This window comes from Arachis hypogaea, chromosome 9 (genome assembly GCF_003086295.3).
Source record: "Arachis hypogaea cultivar Tifrunner chromosome 9, arahy.Tifrunner.gnm2.J5K5, whole genome shotgun sequence".
NCBI lineage: Eukaryota > Viridiplantae > Streptophyta > Magnoliopsida > Fabales > Fabaceae > Arachis > Arachis hypogaea.
This window is the reverse complement of record NC_092044.1, coordinates 83,606,906-83,626,326: the sequence shown is the minus strand read 5'-3', so window position 1 is coordinate 83,626,326 and position 19,421 is coordinate 83,606,906. Positions and strand designations below refer to the sequence as shown.

General features: G+C 35.3%; 2 long non-coding RNA genes across 2 annotated transcripts; both read right to left on the bottom strand.

The window, feature by feature from the left end:
* Window positions 1-7,932: 7,932 nt before the first annotated feature.
* LOC140175329 (uncharacterized) lies at window positions 7,933-19,160 on the bottom strand. Its single transcript, XR_011865880.1, has 2 exons — window positions 18,833-19,160; window positions 7,933-8,481 (listed from the first exon to the last, which is right to left on the bottom strand). It is a non-coding gene; the product is annotated as an uncharacterized lncRNA (long non-coding RNA).
* On the bottom strand, window positions 14,374-15,770 carry LOC140175330 (uncharacterized). The gene is made up of 2 exons (XR_011865881.1): window positions 15,246-15,770; window positions 14,374-15,135 (listed from the first exon to the last, which is right to left on the bottom strand). It is a non-coding gene; the product is annotated as an uncharacterized lncRNA (long non-coding RNA).
* Window positions 19,161-19,421: the final 261 nt, after the last annotated feature.

Below are 19,421 nucleotides of genomic sequence, written 5' to 3'. Positions count from 1 at the left end.
TCCCAAGAACTTTATAAGGTGGCGGACAAGTCCTCTACCTTGGCAAGGTTAGCCTTCCCTCATCTCATTTGTCACCTCTGTAATTCAGTTGGAGTTAACATAGAGGGAGACATCCTCATTGATGAGGACAAGCCCATCACTAAGAAAAGGATAGAGCAAACAAGAGATCTCACTCATCATGAAATCCCTGAGATGCCTCAAGGGATGCACTTTCCTCCACAAAATTATTGGGAGCAAATCAACACCTCCCTAGGAGAATTGAGTTCCAACATGGGATAACTAAGGGTGGAGCACCAAGAACATTCCATCCTCCTCCATGAAATTAGAGAAGATCAAAGAATCATGAGAGAGGAGCAACAAAGGCAAGGAAGAGACATTGAGGAGCTCAAGCACTCCATAAGATCTTCAAGAGGAAGAACAAGCCGCCATCACTAAGATGGACCCGTTCTTTAATCTCCTTGTCCTTTATTTTTCTGTTTTTCGAATTTTCATGCTTATGTTTATCTATGTTTGTGTCTTATGATCATTAGTGTCTTAGTGTCTATGCCTTAAAGTTATGAATGTCCTATGAATCTATCACCTTTTTTAAATGAAAAATGTTCTTAATTGAAAAAGAGAATAATTGCATGAATTTTGAATTTTATAACAGATTAATTATTTTGATGTGGTGGTAATACCTTGACTTCTGAATGTATGCTTGAACAGTGCATATGTCTTTTGAAATTGTTGTTCATGAATGTTGGCTCTTGAAAGAATGATGAAAAAAAGGAGACATGTTACTGAGGATCTGAAAAATCATAAAAATGATTCTTGAAACAAGAAAAAGCAGTGAATTCAAAAAAAAAGATATTATGTGCGAAAAAAAAAAGAGAGAAAGCAAGCAGAAAAAGCCAATAGCCCTATAAACCAAAAGGCAAGGGTAAAAATAAAGTCGTGATCCAAGGCAAAAAGAGTGTGCTTAAGAACCCTGGACACCTCTAATTGGGGACTCTAGCAAAGCTGAGTCACAATCTGAAAAGGTTCACCCAGTTATGTGTCTGTGGCATGTATGTATCCGGTGGTAATACTGGAAGACAGAATGCTTTGGGCCACGGCCAAGACTCATAAAATAGCTGTGTTCAAGAATCGTCATACTTAACTAGGAGAATCAATAACACTATCTGGATTCTGAGTTCCTATAGAAGCCAATCATTCTGAATTTCAAAGGATAGAGTGAGATGCCAAAACTGTTCAGAGGCAAAAAGCTAAAAGCCCCGCTCATCTAATTAATACTGATCTTCATAGATATTTATGGAATTCATTGCATATTCTCTTCTTTTTATCTTATTTGATTTTCAATTGCTTGGGGACAAGCAACAATTTAAGTTTGGTGTTGTGATGAGCGGATAATTTATACGCTTTTTGGCATTATTTTTAGTATGTTTTTAGTATGTTTTAGTTAGTTTTTATTATATTTTTATTATTTTTTAGTTAAAATTCACTTTTCTAGACTTTACTATGAGTTTGTGTATTTTTCTATGATTTTAGGTATTTTCTGGCTGAAATTGAGGGACCTGAGCAAAAATCTGATTCAGAGGCTGAAAGGGACTGCAGATGCTGTTGGATTCTGATCTCTCTACACTCGAAGTGGATTTTCTGGAGCTACAGAAGCCCAATTGGTGCGCTCTTAATTGCGTTGAAAAGTAGACATCCTGGGCTTTCCAGAAATGTATAATGGTCCATACTTTTTCCGAGATTTGATGGCCCAAACCGGCGTTCAAAATCAGCTCAAGAATTCTAGCGTTTAACGCCGGAACTGGCACAAGAATGGGAGTTAAACGCCTAAACTGGCACAAAAGCTGGTGTTTAACTCCAAGAAAAGTCTCTACACATGAAAGCTTCAATGCTCAGCCCAAGAACACACCAAGTGGGCCCGGAAGTGGATTTTTATGTCATTTACTCATCTTTGTAAACCCTAAGCTACTAGTTCTCTACAAATAGGACCTTTTGCTATTGTATTAGACATCCTGGAATCTTTTGATCACTTTAGATCTTAGGATCATCTTTGGACGTCTAGTTCTTAGATTATGGGAGGCTGGCCATTCGGCCATGCCTAGACCTTGTTCTTATGTATTTTCAACGGTGGAGTTTCTACACACCATAGATTAAGGTGTAGAGCTCTGCTGTACCTCGAGTGTTAATGCAATTACTATTGTTCTTCTATTCAATTCAGCTCATTCTTGTTCTAAGATATTCATTCGCACCCAAGAACATGATGAATGTGATGATTATGTGACGCTCATCATCATTCTCACTTATGAACGCATGCTTGACAACCACTTCCGTTCTACAAGCAAACAAGGCTTGAATGTTTATCTCTTGGATTCCTTAATCAGAATCTTCGTGGTATAAGCTTGAATTGATGGCGGCATTCAAGAGAATCCAGAAGGTCTAAACCTTGTCTGTGGTATTCTGAGTAGGATTCAAGGATTGAATGACTGTGACGAGCTTCAAACTCCTGAAGGCTGGGCATTAGTGACAGACGCAAAAGAATCACTAGATTCTATTCCAACCTGATTGAGAACCGACAGATGATTAGCCGTGCTGTGACAGAGCGCGTTGAACATTTTCACTGAGAGGACGGGACTGTAGCCATTGACAATGGTGATGCCCAACATACAGCTTGCCATCGAAAGGAGTAAGAAGGATTGGATGAAGACAGTAGGAAAGCAGAGAGACGGAAGGGACAAAGCATCTCTATACGCTTATCTGAAATTCTCACCAATGAATTGCATAAGTATCTCTATCTTTATTTTATGTTTTATTCATCTTTTAATTATTAATCCTCCATAACCATTTGAATCTGCCTGATTGAGATTTACAAGATGACCATAGCTTGCTTCATACCAACAATCTCCGTGGGATCGACCCTTACTCGCGTAAGGTTTATTACTTGGACGACCCAGTGTACTTGCTGGTTAGTTGTGCGAAGTTGTGATAAAGAGTTGAGATTGCAATTGAGCGTACCATGTTGATGGCGCCATTGATGATCACAATTTCGTGCACCAGCCACCATGTGATTTAAATTCTTTAACCATGACTAAGCAATTTCTTGATGGATGATGTGAATTTATCCAATGCATTGTGTTACTTGATCATTTGCATCCATGTGTTATGCTTATGCCTTAATGATATGTTGACCTTAATTGTTTAACTTTGTGCTCTACACATACTTGAAACAAGTCATTTTGGCATAATGCTTCATTTGTGAAATCGGATTGTAAGCTCACCTAGGGGCATCTTTTTGAAATTCTCAGGCTATATGGACCATGCTTGCTATATGATTGATTTTAACTTCTATCTCTCTTTTTCTAGGATGCATAGCAACCATGTGTCCCTCTTCATGTCAATTAGGCGATGCAAACAAACTTCAATGTGTGTCATTGTTTGATGTGTGAGCTCTATATTTCATTTAATTCATTAAGTTATCTTGCACATCAACCAATGTCCATTCATTATCCATTTCACAATCACTTGTTTCTTGCTTGAATGCTTTAATGCTTCTTTATTACTTATTTATTTATCTTGACCTACAAGTCCTTTAAAGCATCTCAAACACACTAGAATGAGTGAAGTGCTTGCTTCTTTTGTGTAGTTGTCGCACACTTGTTTTCCTTAATGTCACACATTGATTCACTCACTTCATTTTAGTGATCATTACCTCATTCCAACAGTCTGTGCTTCCTTGCTTTTGTAACTACTCGTCTTACTATCCTGTTTCTATCTTTAATGATGATTCACCATAAGCAACAAGGAAAGTGAAAGAAAGAACACGAAGCAGCCAGTTGATCCACCAGTTGAAGGTGGCAATCCGTGTAGTCGCCATACCCCCTTGCTCATCTTTGAATGCACCGAGGACGGTGTAAACTTTTAAGTGTGGGGAGGTCTTCGGACCAATTGGCTATTTTTAGGTAAAAATTTCTAATCCCAACTCTTTCACATTTTATTTTATTTTATTACTAGATTTTTTTAGAATTTTTAGTTGCATTTTCTTAGTTTGCATATATATATATATATATATATATATATTAAACTTAGTCAAAATAATAAAATTTTTCAAGGAATTTATCTATAGGGTATTCCAATTTATTTGAGTAAAAAATTTTCAAAGAACTTGCTTGAACTATATATTGTGGAACATATTTTTGAGCTAAGAACACACAACCATGTGAGTTTTGAGCCTAAATTGGGTGGTTACACCATATAACCACTATTTTCATTCTTGTGTGTATTATTCTCTTTCTTTGATTGTGATCTTTGATTTGTTTGATTATTTATGTCCATTATTTGATGTATGAATACATTTTTATGATTGAGATATTTATTTCATTAGCTCACTTACCCAAATAGCCTTACCTTTTATCTACCATTATTAGCCAACTTTGAGCCTATGTTAATCCCCTTTTGTTCTTTATTTTAGCATATTACTAGCATTAAAGCGGAAAATAATAAATATCCTTAATTTGGATCTTTGATTAGCTTAGGCTAGTGAGAGTGTGTATTATTTAAGTGTGGGGAAACTTGGGAACATGGGTAGATATAAAAGTGTATTTTTGTATTTTTGTTGAAGATCTTGAGAATTGGGTACATACTCATGCATTAAATGTTTAGGGTATATGCATTGATGTTCTTGTATATATTTTAATTTGAAAAGAAAAAAATAGAAAAGAAAAATAAAGAAAATAAAAAGAAGGAAAAGAAAAAAAAAAAGAGAAAAAGTAAGCAATAAAAAGGGGACAAATGTTAACCCCAAAGAAAAGTAATAAGAGTAATGCATATGGGGTGTGAATTGACAAGAATGCATGAGTGTGTGAAAAAGTGAAGAATGGGTAGTTAGGTTTGCATTTGAATTGTTTAGATTCTTATATGTGTTAGGTGAGAGTTTAAGTTAATCAAAGATTCAAATTTCAAGCTCACTTAGCTATATATATAACCTTACCTTGACCCTAGACCCATTACAACCTTTGGATAAGTCTTCATGATATTTGTATGCATGCATTGAATAATTGTTGATTGTTAGATGAAAAATAAATCTTGGAAATCATGATTTAAAGAGAATTGAGTAAATCAACCCTATACACTTGAGCGACTAGAGCGTATACATATCCAGTGAGGGTTCGATTGCTCAATTATATGTTTTCACCGGTTATTATTTTTTTATCTTGCAAGTTGCAATTTTTTTCAATAACTCAATTTAATTGTGAATTTAGTTTGTTATGATTATTTGAGCCCTTGATTTGGCATACATGCTTTCTTGGAAATTTGATTTACTTTGACTACATATATACTTATATATAAATAGGTAGTAATTAGAATAGTTATATGCATATAGATAGTTGCATTTAGATCGTTGCATTGAATAAATAATATCCATTTCTTGTCTTTCTTGAGTTTAGCATGAGGACATGCTAATGTCTAAGTGTGGGGATATTGATAAACCACAATTTTATGGTTTATTTTGTAGTGAATTTGGTGGATTCTATCAACTTTTTCCACATTTATTCAATGAAATAGCATAGTTTTATGAATTTCTCCTAATTGTGCTTTCTGGTTGAAAAATTGCTTTTTAGGCTTTTAATTAGTTAAATTTAATCTACTTTGATTCCACTCGATGCCTTGAGATGTTCATTTAGGGATTTCAGGTTTAAGAGGCAAGGATTGGATCAAAGAAGTGAAGAAAAAGCATGCAAGATGGAAAATTCATGAAGAAATGAAAATTTGGTAAATTCATGGCGACGCGTACACGTGAGATTGATAACCCAGAATTTTATGGTTTATTTTCTATTGAATTTGGTAGATTTTATCAACTTTTCCCACATTTATTTAATGAAATAGCATAGTTTTATGAATTTCTCCTAAATGTGCTTTATGGTTGAAAACATGCTTTTTAGGCTTTTAATTATTTAAATTTAATCTACTTTCATTCCACTCAATGCCTTGAGATGTTCGTTTAGTGATTTCAGGTTTAAGAGGCAAGGATTGGATCAAAGAAGTGAAGAAAAAGCATGCAAGATAGAGAATTCATAAAGAAATGAAGATTTGGTGAATTCTTGGCAACGCGTACGCGTGACCCAAGCTTACTGCCTCGGGGGGGTGCTAAACATTGATTCTGGCGTTTAGCGCCAGTAGCACGGATCCAATTTTAATGAAGGGCTTCATTAGTTAGATTTGGGTCATATTTATTATATTTTATTTTGTTTTGGTTATTTTTATTCCCGAACACAATCTTTTGGGCTTTAGTTCTATTTTATTTTCAAATCAAATTTGGTTAGATATAAAAAGAAAAAGATTTAGCCCTTCGGGATCTTCTCCTCTCTCTTCTTGCTCATTCTATTTTTTACACAATTTTGGAACCCTGGCTTTTCTCTGAGCCCTGAGCAACTAAACCTCCATTGTTAAGGTTAGGAGCTCTATTTATTCTATGGATTAATACTATTGTCACTCTACTTTAACTCATGTATTGATTTAAATTCAAGGATTACTTTCGTTCTTCATCTTATGAATTTGAGTGTATTGGAAAATAATTCTTGTTCTACATGAATTCTTGTTGATTCCTGGAAATGTTAACTCACCAGAATAATAGCTTGAAGGTAAATTCCTCCTAAATCACTAATTGCTTGGACTTAATGGGATACGTGACATATGATCCTCTTATATATGGGTAATTAGGATTTTTGTGGCTAATAAACTAGAATTGAATCTAACCCTCTAATCTATATTAAGTGACCAAGGAATTGGTAGTTGATTTGGTCAGAGGAAATTAAATCTCTAAGGAATTAGGGTTTAGTCAATCACAGTTTGTCATGAATAGAATCTTCCATGCTTAAAGTAGTTGGTAAGAAATATTAATCCAAAAAATAAATATCTCTGAAACCTTAACTATTCTCTTACATACTTCTCACACCAAGTTTACTGTTTGCTTTCTATATTCTTAATTTACTGTTTGATGCTTTTAAATCCCAAAACACCATTTTCTACTTGTTTGACTATATGAATCATTCAATTGTTGTTTCTTGATCCATCAATCCTCGTGGGATCGACCCTCGCTCACCTGAGGTATCATACACCCTTCAGAATCATTAGGCTGTTGCAAAGCCTTAAGCACATTAAGCACAATGATGATGAGAATTAGTGTTGATCTAGAATTTCACAAAATAGAATCTCTTTGTTACAAGTATAGCCCAAATCAACAACTAACTCCCACATCAAAGTTTAGCTTTCTCAAATACAAAATATAACCGAGTAATTCAACCTTGGGTCGTTCTCCCTAGGAATGCAATTGAAATGTCATACTTTCTGTTATGAGGAAAAGGGGTTTTGAAATAAAAAAACGAAAGATTAAAAGAACTAAGATATGATCAAAATTGAAATTAATGCAAGTAAAAATGAAGCTAGATCAAAACTTGGTGAAAATGCTATAAATGGATAAATGAGCTTTGACTTGGGAATGAGACTTTAGGAGTCTTATCATCGTCATAACCACAACTATGGCAACTATAATGAGTCAATCTCGCTTCGTCTACCCCTAACATCGAGGAGTAAGTCAAGCAAACATAATTGATCTTAATCTATAAGTCCTAGCTAACTTACCAAATTAATTGGTAAAAAGCTAGCGTCAATGGAAACAAGAGTCAACTAACTACCCAAGAATTACCACTAAATATTGGACATTATGACTCTAATATCCTAGGAACTCAAATCCCAAGCCAAGGTGTGAAAAGCCACTCAAAATTACCAAGTGGCATTTTCACAAACACTTGGTGGGCATAAAAGTAAAACATGAGAAAATTGCAAGGAAAAATGAAAACTATTACCAAACTATTCACAAAATCATCTATAAACATTCAATCAAGCAAAAAGAATTCATAAAACATTAAATGCATCAATCAAAACTTCAAGAAACCAAAATTGAATATATATATATATAAACAAAGTAACTTGAACCATAAGAAAATAAAAGTAAAAGTAGTGAAATTAAAGAGGAAATTAAAGAGTACTTACAAAAAATGAGTAAAATCCAAGATCAAAGCTTGCTATAAAATGCTACAATGAAAACTACATAAACCCTAAGAGAGAATTCTCTACTCTAACTACTCCTACTCCTAAATTATCTATGGAAGCTTCCTAAAACTAATGAAAACCTAAGAAAAACTAATGCCTTGATATGTCTTCATTCCCCTTTGATATAGCACTTCCAAAGGGCTTCAGCACTCCAAAAATTGGGCCAAGAGAGCCCCAAATTCGTGAACCACGTGCTTCATTAATGAATCTATGTGCAGGGACCTGTGCGTAAGCATAGAGGGTCATGCGTACGAACGCATGCTGATTTCCTTCGTGTGCGTACGCACACATGGCTGTGTGCTTCTCCTTTGTTTTTTTCATGTGTTCTCCCTTTGTACATGCTTTCTTCCACTTTTGCCTTGTCAAACTTGCCTCTAGGACCTAAAATCACTCAACAAATATGTCATGGCATTGAATGGTATAAAAGTGAGATTAAAATCACTAATTTAAGCACAAAAATGCATGTTTTCACATTTAGCATCAATTGAGGGATAAAACACAAAAGTATACTATTTCAATGAATAAATGTGAGTTTATGTGATGAAATCTATTCAAATCAAGCCAAAATATATCGTTAAGTATTGACTCATCATACAACCTCCTCTTCAGTGACCCTCAAAGTTAATTCATCCTTTTGAACACCAATAAGCACTCTTCCTATAACTAAAAAGGGTCTTCCAAGAATAATAGCATCATTTTTGTCCTCTTCTATATCTAACATGACAAAGTTAGCAGGAAAAATAAATGGTCCTACTTTCACCAGTAAATTCTCAACAACTCCAAGAGGAAATTTAATTGTACAATCAGCAAGTTGAAGAGAAATACAAGTGGATTTTACCTCATCAATTTGGAGCTTTTTCATCAAGAATAGTGGCATGAGATTGATGCTAACTCCAAGATCACATAAGGCTCTCTGAATAGTTATGTCTCCAGTGGTGCAAGGAATCAAAAAGCTCCCTGGGTCTTGCACCTTTTCAGGGAGATCCTGCTGAATAATGGCACTACATTACTTTGTTAACACCACTATCTCACTCTCTTTCCAATTCCTCTTGTTAGTCAACAACTCCATCATAAACTTGGCATAAAGAGGCATTTGCTCAAGGGCCTCTACAAAAGGAATGTTGATCTGAAGCTTCCTAAAGACCTCGAAAAATCTGGAAAACTGCTTGTCTTTGGAAGCATTCTGAAGCCTTTGAGGATATGGCGTCTTAGGCGTATACTCAGGTGCCTTAGACAATGTCAAATACTTTTCAAGATCATCCAGAAAATGGTTTTCTGGGTGTCTAGAGGGGGCGTGCTCTTCTTTCTCCTTGGCCTCCTCCGGGGCTTCTCTTTCAACCGGCTCCTCACTAACCTTTGCTTCTAAATCTGATACCTTACCACTTCTCAGATGGATGACCTTGCATTCTTCCTTTGGATTAGGCACTGTATTACTAGAAAGAGTATTAGGAGGCCTCTCAGGTACTTATTTGCTCAACTGACCCACTTGAATCTCTAAGTTCCTGAGTGAAGCTATGGTTTTCTGCATAAAAGTATGAGTATTCTTGAAGAGTTCTATAGTAATAGATGCCAAGTCAGGAGAATTTTGAGACTGAGAAGGTTCTTGTTGTGGTTGAGAAGAATAAAACTGCTGGTTGTTGAAGTTGTTCTGCTTGAAATTTTCCTGAGAGTTATTGTTAAAATTTTCTTGCCTCTGTTGTTGATTCTCCCATCCAAAATTAGGGTGATTCCTCTATCCCAGATTGAAAGTTTTAGGGTAAGGGTCATTATTGGAATTTCAAGAGGAATCGCTTATGTAATTGACCTATTCAGGAGGAAATTGGCCATAATCATAACTCTCACCTTGAGGGAAGCCACCGCTCATGTCATAGGATGTATCTTGAGTATTAACCGCTGAGACTTGCATTCTACTTAAGTGCTGGGTAATGGAATTGATCTGTTAAGACATGGCCTTGTGATGAGCGGATAATTTATACGCTTTTTGGCATTGTTTTTAGTATGTTTTTAGTATGTTTTAGTTAGTTTTTATTATATTTTATTATTTTTTAGTTAAAATTCAATTTTATGGACTTTACTATGAGTTTGTGTGTTTTTCTATGATTTCAGGTATTTTCTGGCTGAAATTGAGGGACCTGAGCAAAAATCTTATTCAGAGGCTGAAAAGGATTGCAGATGCTGTTGGATTTTGACCTCCTTGCACTCGAAGTGGATTTTCTGGAGCTACAAAGTCCCAATTGGCGCGCTCTTAATTGCGTTGGAAAGTAGACATCCTGGGCTTTCCAGCAATGTATAATAGTCTATACTTTTCCCGAGATTTGATGGCCCAAACCGGCGTTCCAAATTAGCTCAAGAATTCTGGCGTAAAACGCCGGAACTGGCACAAGAATGGGAGTTAAATGCCCAAACTGGCACAAAAGCTGGCGTTTAACTCCAAGAGAAGTCTCTACACAAAAATGCTTCAATGCTCAGCCCAAGCACACACTAAGTGGGCCCGGAAGTGGATTTTTATGTCATTTACTCATCTTTGTAAACCCTAAGCTACTAGTTCTCTACAAATAGGACCTTTTGCTATTGTATTTTCATCTTTGGACGTCTAGTTCTTAGATCAGATCTTGGTTCTTCTGGTTCCCTCTCTAGGGCCGAAGCCAATGATCACCATTATCATTTATGTATTTTCAACGGTGGAGTTTCTACACACCATAGATTAAGGTGTGGAGCTCTGCTGTACCTCGAGTATTAATGCAATTACTATTGTTCTTCTATTCAATTCAGCTTATTCTTGTTCTAAGATATTCATTCGTACCCAAGAACATGATGAATGTGATGATTATGTGACGCTCATCATCATTCTCACTTATGAGCGCGTGCCTGACAACCACTTCCATTCTACAAGCAAACAAGGCTTGAATGTTTATCTCTTGGATTCCTTAATCGGAATCTTCGTGGTATAAGCTAGAATTGATGGCGGCATTCAAGAGAATCCGGAAGGTCTAAACCTTGTCTGTGGTATTCTGAGTAGGATTCAAGGATTGAATGACTGTGACGAGCTTCAAACTCGCGATTGTGGGGCGTTAGTGACAGACGCAAAAGAATCACTGGATTCTATTCCGACATGATCGAGAACCGACAGCTGAATAGCCATGCTGTGACAGAGCGCGTTGAAGATTTTCACTGAGAGGACGGGACTGTAGCCATTGACAACGGTGATGCCCAACATACAACTTGCCATGGAAAGGAGTAAGAAGGATTGGATGAAGACAGTAGGAATGCAGAGAGACGAAAGGGACAAAGCATCTCCATACGCTTATCTGAAATTCTCACCAATGAATTACATAAGTATCTCTATCTTTATTTTATGTTTTATTCATAGATCATCCATAACCATTTGAGTCTGCCTGACTGAGATTTACAAGATGACCATAGCTTGCTTCATACCAATAATCTCCGTGGGATCGACCCTTACTCGCGTAAGGTTTATTACTTGGACGACCCAGTGCACTTGCTGGTTAGTTGTGCGAAGTTGTGATAAAGAGTTGAGATTACAATTGTGTGTACCATGTTGATGGCGCCATTGATGATCACAATTTCGTGCACCACCTTGTTCTGAGCAAGAATAGCATCCAAAGTATCCAATTCCATGACTCCTTTCTTCACAGAGGTCCTCTCAGAAGAATACAATTATTAGTTATTAGCAACCATTTCAATCAACTCCATAGCCTTTTCGGGAGTCTTTTTCATGTGGAGGGATCTGCCTACAGAATTATCCAGAGACATTTTGGCAGTCTCAGTAACTCCATCATAAAAGATCTATAACTAAATCCAGTCTGAGAGCATGTCAGGGGAACATTTTCTGAGCATCAACTTATATCTCTCCCAAGCTTTATAGAGAGATTCACCCTCTCTCTCTCTTCCTGAAAGTCTGAACATTAGTCCTCAGCTTAGCGGCTTCTGAGGTGGAAAGAACTTGGTCAGAAACTTATTGACCAATTTATCCTAAGTATCCAAGCTCTCCTTAGGCTGTATATCAAGCCACTGCTTGGCTTTGTCCCATATAGCAAACGGAAAGAGGAGCAACTAGCAATTCTTTTGCACCAAAGTGATAAGTTGAGGCTTCAGTTCAAAGTTGTTAGCAGCCACAGGAGGTATAACAATACTATTCCCATAGAAATTGGGACTAGGAGCAGTGTATGAACCAATTGTACTTCTAGGTTGCTCATCAACATTAGGACCATGGAGAGCTTTGGGATTAACAAGATTGTTTTTGTTAGGATCTATTGTGAACTTTTCAACTTCCTTTTCAAAATTATCCTTGAGATTCTCATTATCTTTGTAAGCTCTAGCCTATTGTAAATGCCTTCTCAAGGTCCTTTCAGTCTTAGGATCAAAGTCTAAAAGAGGTTCTTTGTTCTTGTTCCTGCTCATAAACAAACAAAAAATAAGAAAAAGTGAGAATCTCTACGTTAGAGTGAAGAGAATTTCCAGCGAGATAACCTGAGTAAATAAAATAAAACAAAATAAATAAATAAATAACACCAAAAATTTTGAAAACTAATAAGAAAAATAAACCAAAAGTTTTGAAAGTAATGAGGAAAAATGAATAGGAAAAATAAAATAAAGAAACTATGGGGACACCACTTAACTTTTGAAATTAAAAAAAATTTAATAAAATAAAACTAATTTTTTTTTGAAAAGTTAATGAAGAAAATTAAACAAAATTAAAGAAAAGAACGTCTAATCTAAGCGATTAAACAACGGGTAGTTGTCAATCACAATCAATCCCCAGCAACGGTGCCAAAAACTTGGTGCAGAATTTATAATCCACAAACTAATTGGCAAGTGCACCAGACATACCAAGTAATACCTCAGCTGAGTGAGGGTCGATCTCACAAGGATTGATGGACCAAGCAACAACAATTGAATGATCCACTTAGTCAGACAAGACGAAAATGGTGTTTTAGGGTTCAAAAACATCAAACAGTAATTCAAAAATTAAGAAAGCAAACAGTGAATTTGGTGTGTGAGATATGTGAGAGAACAGGTAAGGTTTTAGAGATATTTAAATATTTCTTACCAACTACTTTAATCATGCAATATTCAATTCATGGCAAACTGTAATTGACAAAACCCTAATTCCTTAGTGATTTAGTCTCCTCTAACCTAATCAACCGCCAATTCCTTAGTCACTTAATATAGATTAAAGGGTTAGGTTCAATTCTAGTTTATGAGCCACAAAAACCCTAATTTCCCAAATATAAGAGGATTATATATCACGTATCCCATTAAGTCTAGGCAATTAGTGATTTAGAAGGAATCTAGTTTCAAGCTATTATTTAGGTGAGTTAACTTTTCCAAAAATCAACAAGAATTCATGTAGAACAAGAGTTATTTTCCACTACACTGAAATTCTTAAGATTAAGAACGAAAGTAATCCTTGAATTTAAATCAATACATTAATTAAAATAGAGTGACAATAGTATTAATCCATAGAATAACCAGAGCTCCTAACCTTCACAGGGAAGGTTTAGTTGCTCATGACTCAAAGAAAAAATGGGGTTCCAAAAGTGTGTAAAGTCTAGAATCCGGAAGAAGAGAAGAAGAAGCCCGAAGGGCTAAATCTTTTCTCTTTTATATCTAACTTAATTTGATTTGAAAATAAAATAGAATAATAACTACTAAGACCCAAAAGATTGTGTTTGTAAATAAAAACCAAAACAAAATAAAATACAATAAATATAACCCAAATCTAACTAATGGAGCCCCTTCATTAAAATTGGATCCGCGCTATTGGCACTAAACACCAGAATCAGAGTTTAGCACCCCTCGAGGCTGTGAGCTTTCCAATTGTTGCTATCTTCATAGCGCTAAACACCAGACTCGACATTTGGCATCCTTCAAGGCAGTGAGCTTGGGTACGAGTTACGAAGCACCTGGCGGTAAACTCCCAGGTCCACATTTAGCGCCGCTCGAACAGAATTAATTAGTGAAGTCTCGGGTGTCCTGGCACTAAATGCCAGGTAGCGGCGTTTAGTGTCACCTTCACAGCTTGCTCGCACACGTTACGAGGTACCTGGCACTAAATGCCCAGGTCCGCGTTTAGCGCCGTCTTCACAAAATGGCTGCACACATTACAAAACGTCTGGGCGCTAAACGACAGACGCGGCGTTTAGTGCTAGCTTAACAGATTCATGATTCTTTTCTTTTCTAATACACGAACTCTGTCAAACTGATCCAAACTTTACCTGAAATAATCAAAAACCATAGAGCGACTCAAAGTAGCATCTAAATAGGCTTCAAACACTAAAATCTCAATAAATCTCAATAAATTCATGTCTAAAATAATAAGAAAATAAAGAAAAGATGCTCACGCATCAGTCATGAGCTCCATTAGAAGAAGGCTTGGCCTACTCCAAGCTCTTAACCTCACCTTGAAGGGTAAGGTGTTTCTCTTGAAGAGAAGTAAATGAGGCATTTAAGCCCTTAATTTGAGAGTTGGCATTGTCAATTTTTTTATCATTCGTCACAAACTTAGAGCGAAGGTTTGAGATCTCCACCTCGGCATCACGGACGTAGTGGTCGAGCGGAGGAGCATCCTCTGAACACGGGGCAAGGTGTCCTCCAAAGGCATCTTAGCAAGTCCCAACTCGGTATCTTCCGTTAGAAGATATGAATCCGCAAAGTTGGAAGCTCAAAATTTCTTCTCCAACACATAGCCAAATGAAGTTGGGAAGGGAACTCCATGTTGTTCAGAAGGATTTTTTCCTTATTCTTTGATTTCTTCTTCTTTGGAGAATTAGTAGGAGAATATTCCTCCAAGTTATGGACTTTTGGAGAATTAGTAGGATAATATTCCTCCAAGTTATGGACTTTTAGGACCTTGTCCTTCTCTATTTCCTTCAAACTTAGGAGGCGGGGGCAATTTACTCATCGCGTTTGATGAAGACACTCTGTCGCCACTAGAGTTAATTAGGGGGTTAGATTGAGATTGTAACCTTTTCTTCATAGAAGCAATGGCTGCAATTCCTCCAGCCATGTTAACTGTCAAAAGAAGATATTCTTGTGAGTTCAAAAGGTCAAAAGAAAAAGAAGGCGTTCAAAGTATAAATAAAGGAATTAAGAAGTCAGAAGCTAAAGTCATAAAGATTTACCAGTAGAATTTCGAGGAACATGCTCATCGACTATAATATCTCTCAAGCTTCAGGGACATTTGTTCCACAATCCCATGAGCATGTTAATGCTCACGAGCTCGGAAGCGTTGACAACTTAAATCCGGATTGTCAAAGATGAGACATTAAAGTTCTAATAAAGGTTAAACCTTTTTTCATCCTCTATAGTCATGAAAAAAGGTGTTGTACCCTCTACACTTTCAATTTTGAAAACTTTTTTCTTAAATCCATGGTAAGATTTCTCAAAAAGATTAAATATTCTTCTATTTGGGTTACCTCAGAAAGAGATAAACCCACAATCTTGGAAACTAAAAAGGCATGGTCAAAGTGAAAAAATAAAATAAGGCTCTAATTGAAAGTTTGAGATCCAAAAATGAACACAAGAGTTCAAAGTTACGAATAATGGCCAACTATTGGAGTGGAGTTGTGAAGGAGCACATCCAGTGTATTTCAGAATATTTATCTAAAAATCATAAAATGGAAGTCAGACTTTGAGTCGAGAAAACAGAGTCTCAAACATCCCTAGCCGATCCGAAGCATTTCCAGCATGCTCATTTATATGGCACAAGCGATCATCAGGTCCTAGAATTGACAACACATATAAGTTACCGAAGTCAGAGTTAAAAATAACCAAAGCCTCTCATAAATTATCCAACTCTTCTTGAGTGATAGAAGAGGGAGTCGACTTCACTTTCTCAAAAACCCAAGAATAAATATCCACTTCAATTCTACTGTTTGGGTTCGCCAAAGGTACTGGGGCAGGTCAGAATCTCAGATGTTTGGAGGTTGCAACGCGCTTGTGAATCGCAACAACTTTCTTCCTTGGCATTTCAAAAAACTTACAGGGACATTACTACTACGTTTTAAAGGAAATTTCTGGAATTTACTAGAAAGATTCATGAGAAATTCCATCAAAATTCTGGAAAATCCAGTAAGGGAGCAACAAATCCAGAAAATGGATATATAAAACAAACAAAAAAGTCCTAATAGTGGTATCTCTACCCCTACAATTTTTGTCTAATCAAAATTTCAAACGATGCATAAGTGAATGTATGTTGCAATGGCTAGTTGCTTAATTTTTAGTTAAGTAAAGGCAACAAGAAATAAAAATTTTTGCTTAGATTTAGTAAATGAAAAAGGGGGATCAACAAATGTGGAAGCAAAATCTTCTTCGAAGGCAAGAACCCCTTTAGATTCGTAGCCTAGGAATAGTGAAAAAAGAAGGTGCTAGCGTATGGGAATGGTCCCTGTGTGCAAACGGAGAAAACTTCAAGGAATCTTTTCGGAGAAGAAAGATGAAACTTTTTGGAGTTTTGAGTAGATGGAGTAAATCAAATTTTGAAAAAATTGAAAAGTAAAAAATTAAAGTGGAGGTATTTAATTGAAAACTAATGTAGTATTGATTGATGGAGAGAGAAGTTGTAATTACAATTAGTGGTTCGCAAACCAAGAGAAATTACAACTCCACGAAGGAAATTGAAAAGTTTTTTAAGGAATTTTGACATTTAAAAGTGCAGAAAATTACTTATGCATGTTCCTATAAATTCGAATACTCTTGACAAAGTGATGCGAACCCAAATCCAAACCAACAAGCCCAGCTGAAGAGGAACCAATTTCTGCTTGGGATCGTCGGAGTCCATCGGTATCCACCATCTCTCAACGAGAGCACCAATGATAGATGTGTAATAGGATTTGTAATGAATTTGTATAATGGAAAGAAGGTATACTGAATTAGTGTGTATTACTAGTGAATAGTATGAATGAAAAGGAGTACGAACACAAACGTTTTCCTGCTTCGAGTGAGGGTTATACTCCAGAGCCAACTCTCTAATGGCCAAATGATAATTCTCTACTCTCTCTTGATGCTACTTTTACCCTATATCAATCATTCTCATACTCAAATGTAACTAACTTTGCCAGGTAGGCATTCTAAAAGCAATTTGTTACATCACATAATTTTGATGCTAAGTTGGGCGTTTCTTTCTTCTAAGACCTAATATCTCTGGCCATTACTCTCTTCTTTTTCATCTTCAATTTGTTCCTCTTCAGATGGGTCTTGTTGGTTTAGATTTGGGTTCGCATCACAAAGCCAATAAGTCAAGAAACTCAAATTGAGACATTGTTTTGGACAAAAATAATATTCATGATTATAAGTAAAAAAAAATCCAAAGTTACTAGTCAACAAACGTTGTATAAAAATTAATAAAGTCATAGATTTATAGCATTAAAAGCACACAATAAAACAATAAATGTCTAAAAAATTGTTACCTCGAAAAGGAGAATAAAAGGGAAAAGAAAAATTTAGCAGGTAACTTAATCACTCCAAGCACCTGAGAACTTTACTCTTTAAGTATTAAAATATTTTGCAGGTTACTTTCCCGATCTAATTCAAATATTGCTAAAGTTAAAATCTCTGATTTTCTAATCTCACAGGTTTGTAACTTCAATTGAAAATACCAACAATATATAATACTTATATTTACATACCTATTACTTCTAAACTTATTCATTTATTTAACTAATAATAATAAAAATACAAAATAAAAAATTTTAGATTATTTTAAATTAATTTTTGTTGTACCTAAGATATTTTTTTCTAAAACCGTGCACAATGACAGATGAAGGGGCAAGCAAACATAAGTAATGGAGTACTAAAACTAAAAGTCAAATAAGTTGCATTTTGACACGAGAAGCACTACTAGTCACATTAATTGTAAAAAGTAATTAAGATTAGCATGTGATAAAATTAAGGTTGTAAGAACCGAACTGAATAAGAAATTGCTCGAATAATTGGTTTAATAGTTTAATAATTTAATCGATTGAATCGTCGGTTTAATTAAATATAAAATAAAATTATTAAAAATAAATATATAAATTTAAATATTTAAAATTTTATAATTTCACATAATAATTTATTATTAAATTATTCACAAACAAATTTAAATATCTTATAACTAAAGAAGTTTTAATCACTTATCTATCTTTAAAAATAAAATTTTTTTAATTAATTTTTAATTAGTAATAACTAAGTATATTACATCAAATTAAAAGATCCGATTTTAGACAAAACAAATCCTAAGGAGGTAAAGAGAACTATTATTGGACATTAACAAGAACATACTTATAGACATAACCTAATTAACAGACCACCATCAAGATTCTGTTAATTCATTCAATTAACCTGCGCCTCAACATTATGTTAATCTATACAATTATATTAATAATTAACAAAATTATTTCAAAAAAATTAACTCAGACAATGAATTAACAAGAATAAAAAAATTAATAAAAATAAAAAATTAAATCACAAAAAGAATTAATAAGAATCAGAAAAATAAATAAAATCAAAGAAATTAACTTAGAAATTAGAATCATAAAAATTAATGCAAAAAAAGGGACTGAAGAAGTAGTGGAGGAGTGCTTATCAAAAAAGAGAAGGTGATGGACAAATAGAAATGTTCACGCTTCGTGGTGAGAGAGACGCCAAGCAGAGACATATACTACGACGAGCACAGAGGCAGTCGACAATGACAAAGTTAGCGATGCAAAGAGAAGTTAGAAGAGCATACCTTCAAGTGGCGACTGGCGAGATTTACTCGAGGAAAAAGCGATCGATGACGGTGAGGACATATTTGAAGGACAGTTGATTTATATTGGTATTCTTAGGTAATCTTGTCGGAGGCATAATCCGATACTAATTAAAATACTATTAAAATCAGTTGACTCTAACTATGCCCCCAAACCATGAATTAAAAATATCATCTAACATTAGACTCTAGTAGTAGTGTAGTAAATATTTTTTCCATAGCACTGAAACTTAAGCTCATGCAAATTATATATATGGTGAAAGGGTAACTACTTATGCATGTTCCTAGTCCACAATATATATGTTGTGATAACCTAGCTGGAAGTGGATTGGAAGTTAAATATCAACTAAGTGGAGTTGTTGCGAGGAGCATGCCTAGCGTGCTGGTTGCCATTAACTAATTATTAACATGTAGAAGGGAAAGCAAAGTGCAAACTTTGAGTGCCAAGTGGGAAGGAACTTCATAATGAAAAAGTTAGGAATCTATAACGTAAATCATAAATTCTCTGCACCCGTTGTCTGTGTAAGTGATGTAGACGCGTTTATATCAATTTAAGGGCGGGTTTGGACTT